Consider the following 10,000-nt stretch of genomic DNA (forward strand, 5'->3'; position numbering starts at 1 on the left):
ACACACACACACACACACACACACACACACACACACACACACACACACACACACACACACACACACACACACACACACACACACACACACACACACACACACACACACACACACACACACACACACACACACACACACACAGACAACCAAGTAAGTGAGAGACAGACGCAGAGAGACGGTGACAGAGACAGAAAGAGGCCAATTTCCAAAACGCTCGCTCGCACAGTTCCCAACATAGTGGGAGAGTTCCAATATGTACTCCTCTACCTGGCACACTATGTACAATGGCTGAAGAGAATATTTAGTATTCAGCGCAGAGTCTCTGTATGGACCAACATGATCCTGCTGAGAACCACAGCCAACCCCCCTTTCACTCAGAGGTCTTTCCCAGAGATAAGCAGCCCTTATGGGGTTTGCCAGATCAGTGGACTGGCCCCTCTGGGGATGCCCGCACACTGGGCCACCTTCCTTATCTCCACAACTGCAAGGTCCTGATTCTGGTCCCTTCTGATGTGATCGCGGGGACCAATATGGGCAACGTGTGGCTTCGATTTCAGCAAAATCCACAGCAACAAGGTAGCTCTGATCTTTTGCAATAGCTAAGTTCAGACGGCAAGTCTGGCATGGACCTAGCCTATGTAGTTACTTCTTCTTTCTTCTCGTTTTTGGGTATTATGGCTGTTGGCAGGTTAGCGAGCCTATGTAGTTACCTTCCATTACGGATTTAATACACAAACCTTCCAAACACCCTTTACTAAAATGAGAGGGAGAGAGACAGAGAGAGAGAGAGTGAGAGAGAGACATGGCCCAGATGTGTCTTATATTTGGGCAGAGTCTGCCTGATAGACTTGAAGTATTGCTAAAGCTAAGGGTCATACGCTTGGATTTATTTTGGGAAATAATCTACAGCAGCACATCAGGGCCACCCATCAGCAGCTATCAGTCCCTGCCATTAGGAGGCAAAAAGTGAGCATGTGGAGAGGAGATGAGATGAGAGGGGAGGAAATGAAACGATGAAAAAAAATCAGATGAATCCGATACAAAAGTCCCAAGTTATAACAAAAGGGGAGAGAGAGAGAGAGAGAGAGAGAGAGAGAGAGAGAGAGAGAGAGAGAGAGAGAGAGAGAGAGAGAGAGACAGAGTCAGAGAGAGAGAGAGAGAGAGAGACAGACAGACAGAGACAGAGAGATTGTGATTGAAAGTGTATAGTAGAGCGATACAGAAAGAGAGCAGAGTCTCAGATTTATAATCCACTTTGAGCTGCCGTCCTAATAGCCGACAAGAATGCAGCAGCGTAACGTTACGAGGAAGCACTGGCTTCCCGCGGAGTCACATTAGCATATGTTTGCCCAGGCCATTGTTCTGAAAAATGGACCCATTTTGCAGGGCAATATTCTGAGTAATCACATTTTCATCTCTCTTTGATGCATGGCATATTCAACTGGAACCAACCTACTGTTGCCAATGTAAATAAATCATTATCTTTAAAAATGATAAAAGTAAAGGCAGATTTTCACAGCCCTCAATGTTCAGAGTTTAGTGTAATGACATGGAAAATATGCAGGAAGGAGGAGACAAACAGATGAAGAAGAAAATGAAGAGGGGGGAAACACACACTAGGCACACATACTACACACATACAGTATCACACACCAGTGGGATTGAACAATAAAAAAAACAAATGATCCAGCTCCGATGCTGGAGCCTCCCATATGTTTTCATTGAGCTCCAGTGCTTTCACTGTTAATCAAGATAGACCTGATAGCGGCTTGGCAGTAATACTCACTTACTCAACCAAAATGCTTTGCTAAAGCAAATAATGAGATGATACATCTTTGGCCATTGACATTTTGCTGATGATAAATAAACTGATTCATTAACTGCGCTTTTCTGCTCATTTATTTCATTAATTAAACAGTGTGAATTAACACTTCAGCCTTTAATACTTGCGATGCCAGTGACGACAGATGTAGCCTATTTTTTCATGCCTGTAAACATAATGTATTTTATCATCATTCATATTGCTACATCACATCAAAGAGAGAGAGAGAGAGAGAGAGAGAGAGAGAGAGAGAGAGAGAGAGAGAGAGAGAGAGAGAGAGAGAGAGAGAGAGAAAGAGAAAGAGAGATAAAGAGAACAAAACAGTGTCTTGTCAGGAAACTGTTCTTGTCACAACTCTAACCCTAGAGAGAGAGAGAGAGAGAGAGACAGATAGACAGACTGCAGGCAGACAGGCAGACAGGGACGAGTAGACCAGTGTAAAGGAGTTCCACCGTCAATGTGAGTGGAACAAAAGACTTGTTAAAAAAAGAGAAAAAACCCTGTTTCCAATTCTTTCCATGCAGAAGCTACATTAAATGTCTGGATATGAAATATGCATGACAAGAAAGTTAATTTAGGTTTTAATTAAGGACTTCATTCTAAATCACAGACAGGTAACCTCAGTGGCAGCCTAAAGGGCAGAGGATAACACTACAGTAGGTAGGCTAATATTATTAATGTCCTATGGACATACAACTCATTTTACAAAACTTATCAACATCACCACGGAGATGTGTCATACAAGTTAATTATGTCATCATTCTATGTCACAGACAGGTGACTCCTTTGTTTTATGACTCAGTAAATAATAAAATCACATGTTATGCAGTATGTCCTATGCGGCATCAGAAATGAATAACAAATTGACATGACTTTTTGGTGGCATAGGCATATTAGGCCTATATTCATGAAAGAAATGACTTGACTGAAACTTCATTCAGTCTTGTGCCCCATGTTAAAGTTGAGCAAAAGCTTTACATACGTCAAAATGCTTTGTTTATTTTCATTCACTTACAGCGTGATGTTCACCAGCACCTTCATCAGTTTTGCCTTCCATCTGAGGCCCATACTATCATGTGACCTGTATTTGTGGGAGCAAACATGAGTCCATCTGACTCCTTCAATGTCCTGCTGCCAAATGAGTAACTTTATGCTCAGATGAGCCTTATTAACATCAGTAGTAGTAGTAGTAGTAGTAGTAGTAGCTTTATTGTCCCCCATGGGGGAAATTTCTTCTAGTGAGAGGTGCGTAAGACATGAAAACAAACACAATACAGTCAGATTACCAAGCACATTTACCCCAAGCAACACATTCCCCCATAACACAGACAAGACATTGGACAAAAACAGATGTCATCCATCAACAGTGGTCAGTCCCAGTTAACCCCATAGCGTGGACAAAGCATGGGAGGATGTGCAAGCAGCAAATAAATAAATAGATAAGCAAAACATTATAAAAAAGATGGAGATGGAGATGTGTCATACAAGTCAGTTATGACATCATTCTATGTCACAGGCAGGTGACCAAATTGGAATACAGTGGCATTCTAAGGAAGTGGATATTGAAACTCTATGTAACAGCCAGTTAATGGGGAATTCATAGGCCTATAGAGTAATACTTTAGATTAAAATGTTTAAATGCTTAGTTTAGTTTTAAGAAATTCATGATGCGTATATTTTCAAGAATTCATTAATAAGTTAGTATAAAAAGATAGATAAAAGTCTGCTTTTATTGTGAAATGTAATTTTGGCTTCCACTACGTAATGCGTAATATTAATATTGCTCGTATGCACTCTCAAGGTCAGATTGCAGCTGGATACGGTGGAAGCAACACAATTTTTTGACAGATCTGTACAGAGCCTTTTAATTTCTTATGCCAATGTACTTTTTGAGTTCTTTAACAAATCTTTGGAGACACAGATGTGCCACTACACTTCATGTTCTAAATGACATACAACTAAATTCAGTAGAATTTCATGATGATTAACCATACTATCCCATCTCTATCTCTCCTGTGTGTCCTGTCTACACTCCACTGCCCAGTCAAGATAGAGGCATAAAAGCAACAACAACAACAACAACAACAACAAAAAAACACATTTTGAACAGCGTGCCATTATGTTATGATGATTCCTTTGTTTTATGACTCTACAGTAAATAATAAAATTGACATTCTTGGAGGCATATTAAATTCATGAAGGAAATAACTTGATTGAAACTCTTGTGCCCCCAAGTCTAAGTTGAGATAAAGCTGGGCTTACATACGTCAAAAAACGTTGATTTTCACTCACTTGCAGCTTGATGTTCATCCAGTGCATTCATCAGTTTCACCTTCCATCTGAGGCCCTTTCTATGTGACCTGTATGTGGACATGCCCAGGAGCAAACATGAGCCCATCTGACTTCTTCAGTGTCCTGCTGCCAAATGAGTAACTTCATGCTCAGGTGAGCCTTATCAACATCATAATGGAGATGTGTCATACAAGTCAGTTATGACATCATTCTATGTCACAGACAGCTGATCCAATTGGAATACAGTGGCAGCCAAGGATGTGGATTTTGAAGTAATACGATTAATATTTAATGTCCTGGCTGACACGCAACTCAATTTGTTACAGTTTCATGATGATTAACTATACTACACCATCTCTATCTCTCTGGTGTTTCCATCATCACAGAGGTGTGCCATACAAGTCAGTTATGACATCATTCTATGTCACAGACAGGTGATCTCTCTATCTCTAGTACTCCACGACTGAGTAATAGCTCCTCTCTATCTATCTCCAGTGCTAGTTCAGAGCTTTACCAAAGCAGGGTCCTCTCCAGGCTGATGAGCATCTACCTACCTGGCAAGCAGGCCCAGGCCCAGTGCCAGGCTGGCTGTGCTGTCTCAGTCTCCTCCTCCCACTCCCCTTTCTGAACCCATGTCAACCAGAGAGCGGGCGTGTGATGGGGTGCTAAGTGAAAGTCTCTCTCTCTCTCTCTCTCTCTCTCTCTCTCTCTCTCTCTCTCTCTCTCTCTCTCTCTCTCTCTCTCTCTCTCTCTCTCTCTCTCTCTCTCTCTCTCTCTCTCTCTCTCGCATTGTACTCTGTAGAATAAATCATACCTCCTCCTCCTCCTTCCCTGTCCTCTTCCTCCTCCTCCTCCTCCTCCTCCTCCCCTGTCCTCTTCCTCCTCCTCCTCTCCCCCAGCCTTCTGATTGCAGCTGGGGACTGTTGGAACCTGCTGTTCCCCAAAGCCCAGTGCAATTGCCCTCTTATTGTCCACTTCTACTCCTCTCATGAAGTAAGAGCTACGAGAGAAGGGTGTGTGTGTGTGTGTGTGTGTGTGTGTGTGTGTGTGTGTGTGTGTGTGTGTGTGTGTGTGTGTGTGTGTGTGTGTGTGTGTGTGTGTGTGTGTGTGTGTGTGTGTGTGTGTGTGTGTGTGTGTGTGTGTGTGTGTGTGTGTGTGTGTGTGTGTGTGTGTGTATGTGTGTGTGAAAGCTTGTGTTTCTGTGTGATATTACCGTACGTCATTGTCCAAGAGAATGTGCAAATGAGAATGACATCATTTTAGGTGTGAAACTGTGTGTCAGAGACAGGTGTAGCTACACCTGTGATCAGCAATTTGCACTTGCTCTGTCTAGAGTATGCCGTTTTTAAATTCAGAGCGGTTATGTCATGTGCTGTATGAGTAAAGGGATTTGTTCACGTATGCACCATAAATAGCATGTGTCATGTGAAAACACTTGCAAATTAAAAAAAGATGTCTTGTCAGCTCAAACTTTTTAAGCATGCACGCACGCATGCACGCACACACGCACACGCCCACTCTCTTGCTCTGTCCCTCTCTTGCTCCTGTCTCTGTGTATGTAGCTCTCACTCTTACACAATCTCTCACTGGTGACTTATCCAGACACTCTCAGCAGGATGGGGACACATTATATTAGAGGTGTTTGTGCCCTTTTGTGCCATCACGGACCAGATTGCACTTCATCACACAGAAGCACACACAAAGAGACAGACTGCACTGACTCCATTTTCTACAGTAGCGTTACTTCAATTAATGGCATTTCTTTAAATACTTTGTACTTTGTTGTGCTGATTTCAGGACAAAGCAACACATAAGAAACTGGGAGTGGATTGGTTGCTCAATGAAACACAGAGTTACTGCTCAGTGTGACAAAATACAGCAACCACATGTGTCAGTCAGTTGTCAGTAATAATTGTATTTGTATAGCACTGTATCATACAAGGCATGCAACTCAAAGTGCTTAACAAATGGGAAAAAAACATCAATGTTAAAGATTAATTTAAAGGAGAAGTAGAGAGGAGAGACAGAAACAAGAGAGAATACCAAGAAGACAAAAGAAGAAGGCGTAGATAGAAATACACAATTAAAGTAGTTGTTTATCTATCTCAATAACCTGCCATTTTGTTGTGTGCTGTTCATACAATAATACCACCATACAAAATGAAGTATATCATTAGTTATTATTTCTCTATCTCACTGGCTGGGCAGGGCCTTATTGGCTATGCTGGCTAGTTGTGTTGGTGAGGTCGTGCCATTACGCCAGAGACAGCATGACATGAGGCACAGCCAGGACATCCGGCCCGTGAGGCTGCACAGCACCAGATTTTTAATCACCCCCCTCACCCAGCTTTGACTAATTACCCTGCATGGACACACACACACACACACACACACACACACACACACACACACACACACACACACACACACACACACACACACACACACACACACACACACACACACACACACACACACACACACACACACACACACACACACACACACACACACACACACACACACACACGCAGATACACATACGTGTGTGTGTTTGTGTGCTCTCAGAATTGGGTCCTAATTACATTGTATGTGGGTCCATTTCTGATTACAGCTAAATTTGTTCACATCCTGGTTGGTGGATATTAGAGGTGTGACACGGCATGGAGAAGGTAGGTTGGTAGGTAGCCTATGTGTTGTTTAGTGAGTGTTTATAGTGTTTTTAAGGTGTGATGTTACTGTTGGTGGGTATACTTATGAATAGTGTTTTGTAATGCAGTGTTGACGTTGGTGAGTGCATATTAATAGTGTGTCTCGGTGTGGTGCTGATGTTGGTCGGTAATTACCACTCTGTTAAAGCAGTTGGCTCCTCTGTCAGCACGACAGATGCAGCGCGAACACTCAGACACACTGGACTAATTGAGATCAGCTCCAGTGCCTGCCTCCCCTCCCACACACACACACACACACACACACACACACACACACACACACACACACACACACACACACACACACACACACACACACACACACACACACACACACACACACACACACACACACACACACACACACACACACACAGACAGGCTGAAGGTTGATGTCTTGCTAAGGGGAGTGTAGGAGGCTTGCAAGCTGCTGTTTATGCGACGCCATGAAAATAAAAACACTTCCACTGACCTTGTCGGGCTGTCTCACACACACACACACACACACACACACACACACACACACACACATACACACACACACACACACACACACACACACACACACACACACACACACACACACACACACACACACACACACACACACACACACACACACACACACTGTGCCCCACTAAGATAACTTTGCCAAATTTCACATTACTGTACATTCACGGATGCTGTGCTGTCCCGTCATTTGTAGAAAGTGACGCCTCTCTCTCTCTCTCTCTCTCTCTCTCTCTCTCTCTCTCTCTCTCTCTCTCTCTCTCTCTCTCTCTCTCTCTCTCTCTCTCTCTCTCTCTTCCTTCAGAGATCAGAGGGTTGTGTTAATGTGGAAGGAAGTGAAGATAAAAGAGCCATTATCTGTAGCGGGCACCACCATACGTTTGGCAAATTAATTAAGCCTTTTGGGGCAATGAACACATCGGACAAGGAGAGCACACACACACACACACACACACACACACACACACACACACACACACACACACACACACACACACACACACACACACACACACACACACACACACACACACACACACACACACAGGCATGCAGAAAGGAGGGGAGAGAGAGAGAGAGAGAGAGAGAAAGAGAAAGAGAAAGATACAGAAAGAGAAAAAGAAAAAGAGAGAGAGAGAGAAAGAGAAAGAGAAAGATACAGAAAGAGAAAAAGAAAAAGAGAAAGTGACACAAAAAAGTAAGCGAACTGTGAAGAGGTGGAGAGCAGAGGCAATGCCACCAATGAGGACAGTTAATTGATCTTCATTAGTTCCATTAAGGCGCTAATGAAGCAGAGGAGATGCACAGAGGACTCCCCCGGGAGGGCAATTCAGGGACTGACCTTCCCTGTCGTCAGAGAGAGAGAGAGAGAGAGAGAGAGAGAGAGAGAGAGAGAGAGAGAGGACAAAAAGAAGATGGACGATGTAGGCCTATACATCTCAATGGGACGGAATGGATGTGACACGTTAATGTGCTTTGACTGCTGAGGACCGATTTGATCATTTCCCAACGATTTATCACAACATTACACTTTTGCTCATGGCCGAACAATCTTTCAGACGAGTGGATATTACTTGTCTTGAGCTTACATATGCATACATCGACACAGTTGCATGCTGTATATATCTTGATGAAGTCTGGTAAAATCACACTGATGCACATGACCATGAAAAACAAACAATGTAACAGGTCACTATTTGATTTAATTATGTAGGCCCTATTAGGCTACTCAGAGACAGCAGTGTGATCTCATATCGCAGTATGTTTATTCGGCAGACAAACATTAAAATAAAGTTGGACTGAAATACTGAAGTAATGATAATGAAAATGCATGTCACTGCCTCTGCTCACCTGTACTTTGTAATATAAATGGTGAGTGGTATTTCCTTAGAAACAGAACCTTCACCTGTGTTTAGGTTGTGTTCTCTCACTATCCGCTACGCACTGACAGACAGACAGACATACAGGTGCACACATGGAAGCTCATCTGCACAACCGCACACACGCACACTCACACACACACACACACACACACACACACACACACACACACACACACACACACACACACACACACACACACACACACACACACACACACACACACACACACACACACACACACACACACACACACACACACACACACACACACACACACACACACAGAGGATTCACACCTCTACTACTTTTTCAGTGTGTGCTGACATGTTTTCATCCACACCAAGGCTCTGTTTGCTCTGAATAAACATAAGAGTCACAAGAGGGGAAACACGGCAGAGGAGAGATGCATAAATGGATGCCAAAGGAGAAAGGGAAGGGGAGGGAGGAGGAGAAGGCTGTCACTCTTTCTCTCCTCTACCTCTCTCTCTCTTTCCTTTGGCTCTCACTTGTGCAGTGACCCTCATCCCTACACATTCAAAACATCCCCATGTTGCCCTCATATCACACTCTGTCTCTGTCTTTCAGTCCCCCCCCCCTCTCCCTCTCTCTTTCTCTCTCCCTGTGACCCATTTCTTCTGCTTAGCATGGCAGACAGAATTGAATTCTGACATGGTGACAGACACCATTGTGGCATGTGTGTAACTCCAACCTAAAAAGAAAAGCTGTTCAGGCGTCTCTCTCTCTCTGTCTCTGTCTCTCTGTCTCTGTCTCTCTCTCTCTCTCTCTCTCTCTCTCTCTCTCTCTCTCTCTCTCTCTCTCTCTCTCTCTCTCTCTCTCTCTCTCTCTCTCTCTCTCTCTCTCTCTCTCTCTCAGGAGGATATTTAGGAAGGGGCTGTATGGCTGTATGCCATGCCATGTCATGTCATATTGCTCCTCTCTGAGTAAAGCTGCATTTTCAAAACCATAAAACTCCTTCATCCGAGCCAACTGAAATTGTGTTCAGCAAATTGTGGAATAGGCTATATGTGCATTTTAAACATTTAAACAGTGGACTTGATTTTGTAGCGTTTGCGGGTCCTGTGACTGCCGCGATGAATGAGAAGCTTGACTGGAGTGATTGAGAAACACTTGACTTGGCTCTTGAGTGATTTAGAACACATCGAAGAATATGACACATAACTGATGGGCCACATTAAAAAATATGCTGGCTCATGTTTGGGGTAAACAAATTCTTTCCATCTTCCTCTCCCTCTGTCTCTTTCTCTCAACACCACACACACAC

The 10,000-nt window shown here is 43.5% G+C and overlaps 1 protein-coding gene and 1 long non-coding RNA gene across 2 annotated transcripts in view; both read right to left on the reverse strand.

Annotated features, from left to right (window-relative positions):
- LOC134441413 (DNA nucleotidylexotransferase-like) overlaps positions 1–10,000 on the reverse strand; it is a 137,247-nt gene that overhangs the window by 21,074 nt on the left and 106,173 nt on the right. The gene's annotated exons all lie outside the window — the stretch shown is intronic.
- On the reverse strand, positions 1,920–4,225 carry LOC134441045 (uncharacterized). The gene is made up of 3 exons (XR_010033088.1): positions 4,115–4,225; positions 2,838–2,903; positions 1,920–1,988 (listed from the first exon to the last, which is right to left on the reverse strand). It is a non-coding gene; the product is annotated as an uncharacterized LOC134441045 (long non-coding RNA).

The sequence above is a fragment of the Engraulis encrasicolus genome, chromosome 24 (assembly GCF_034702125.1).
Source record: "Engraulis encrasicolus isolate BLACKSEA-1 chromosome 24, IST_EnEncr_1.0, whole genome shotgun sequence".
Lineage (NCBI taxonomy): Eukaryota > Metazoa > Chordata > Actinopteri > Clupeiformes > Engraulidae > Engraulis > Engraulis encrasicolus.